Genomic DNA, 2560 nt, shown 5'->3' on the forward strand with positions numbered 1-2560 from the left:
ATTACTGGTTATTATTACTAATTGTTAAATAAAAAAGAATTGATGAAGAATGGAAAAGAGCAGATTTTTTTTAATTGAAACAGAGTTTAATAATATTTATTTTAATTAAATACTTATATAGTTAAACTTATTATCTATCTGATAATAAAAAATCATCGATTTGATCGCGTTCGGCTAATCGATATTGGTAAAATCGATTATCGAATTTCCTCTTTTATAAAAAGATACGGACAAAAAAGCGGAAGGATCGATAGAGCCGATATAGGATGTACTTCCTATCGGTTAATAACGGCAGGTCTGAAGCGATCAAAGAAAGGGATTTGAAGTCTTAATATTTGATGATTGACAAATAACAATTAGGCACCTGTTATTTGAGCAACACATGGATCGACCCTCCTTCTTTTTTTACCATCTCTTTTTCTAACGTCCTCATCGATAAGCTTCCTTTTCGTCCCCCCTTGACTCCTCCCACATTTCATCGGAGAAGTTCCTCTCTTTCCTCCCAATCTCTTTACGAGAAGATCCGGTAAGAATTTTAGTGTTCCCACACAACCGGTACCTATTCGCCGGAATATAATTTTTTCGTTTGACATCTGGAAGTCTCGCGGAGTCTTTGTGAAATTATTATCGAGTCATCACAATGAAAACTCTTTTTAAAATGGGACTAAGAAATGAGATATTTATAATATTTTAAAATCTAATTATCTTTTAAGATAAATCAAATTATGGAAAATAATAAATTTGATCGTTCGTAAAATGATCATCAAAACATAAATAAATTTACATAAATGATATATCGTAGTTTAATTGAATTCCAATATTTAATAAATTAAACATTTAAATAAAAGATACTCTATAAAAAATTAAATATTTTAATAAATATTTGTTTCAATAATTCTAAATAAGTATTTACTGTATCAATGTAAATATACATTTATTTACATAATACAAAAATCATTTAATTTAACTATGATTTTTTAATGTAGTAAATATTTACTTAATATACTATTCAAACAAATATGTGTTAAGATTTAATAATTTTTTTTCAGTATGAAATTTATGCATATCTACTTACCTATCGTAGAATAAATTACATCTCTACTATTTTATATACACAAATTTTCTCAGAAAAACGTAGAAGAAAGATAGTATACTGAAAAAGAAATTCTAAATCCAAGTAATATTTTCTTAAATAGTACTAACATTTCTTTGTTGCAAAAATAAATATTTAAAAAAAAGTATAATACTCAAATCAATAATATATGTTTACATTTAGTAAATATTTATTTCCAATAAAGAGATGTTAATTTAGTTCCTATAATAATATAGAAACACTAACTTAATATTGTTAAAAAAAATATTAGATTTAGAAAATTTCTTTTCAGTTCATTGTGTATGTAAAATCTCCTCTTAAATCAAAGACTGCATTCACGAAGGGGACATGTGTCATCGGTAGGAGAAACGAGGATGATAACGAGGAGAATGAAAGAGAGAAAGAAAAGAGTAAAATCTGGATACCTAATGTAAAAATAGCGCACAGAGGGACCGCCAGCAACATTCTGCTTTAACACGCGTGTAAAAATTATACGAGATATACGACGCCGTTACCGGGATTGGAACTAATTACCACCCAGAAGCGACGTCCGCGCGTATCCCGCGCGGTAATAGTGAATCAGCGTTAGCTGACCTCCTATCGGCGTCCATAGAACTCGACCTCGGCGTCGACCTCGTCGATTTATTCGCCCGTAACGAAGTAAAAAGAGGAATCACGAAGGGGAAAGAAGAGAAGTAGATGGAGACTCTTATACGGTCAAAGATAATATTCGTAGTCAACGCCGTTCGTCTACCCCTCATCATCGTGGTCGTCGTTGTCATTGTCGTGTGTCGTCGTCATTTATCGACGGCGACGCTTCTCGCAGTGCCCGATCGAGAAGCTATCGGCGGATGCCGTCACTCATGCCGTCTCATCGATTATCCGCAAGTCGAATCTCGCCTCCTTTCATCCCATCTCTCTCGGGCGATGCGAATGGAACGCTTCGACGGATCGGCGATTAGGGATAATCGCGCGCGGAGTGCCATTCGATTTGTTCGAATGCGCGAGTCTCACGTGTGAATCGTCGCGCGATACCAATCGCGTATTTATCGATGAATAAAATACCTGGAGACGAGGTTCTCAATCGTGAATGTCACGCGCCGAGCTTCTCTTATATCTGATCTTATTTAATTATTTATTCACGTAAACAAGCAAAGCGAATGTAACAGCCATCAGATACACGGAGCATCTCACATTGAGCTTCCGATTATACTTTTTGATTAATTGCGGAGCGAATATTTTCGAGGGAGATTTTCATCGCAAAAACTAAACATATAAAATAAAATCGTGTCGGTAGCGCTGATTTGAGATACTCCGTATAAATCTCATTAAAAAAATAAAACTCACCGGATATCCCAGAAATAATCGATAGATGTCATTCTGTAAAAAAAATGCAGAATATTATAATTATTATATTATATTAAATTATATTATATTAAAATTGTAATGTTATAATTTTCTAATTTT

This window comes from Atta colombica, unplaced genomic scaffold (genome assembly GCF_001594045.1).
Source record: "Atta colombica isolate Treedump-2 unplaced genomic scaffold, Acol1.0 scaffold145, whole genome shotgun sequence".
NCBI lineage: Eukaryota > Metazoa > Arthropoda > Insecta > Hymenoptera > Formicidae > Atta > Atta colombica.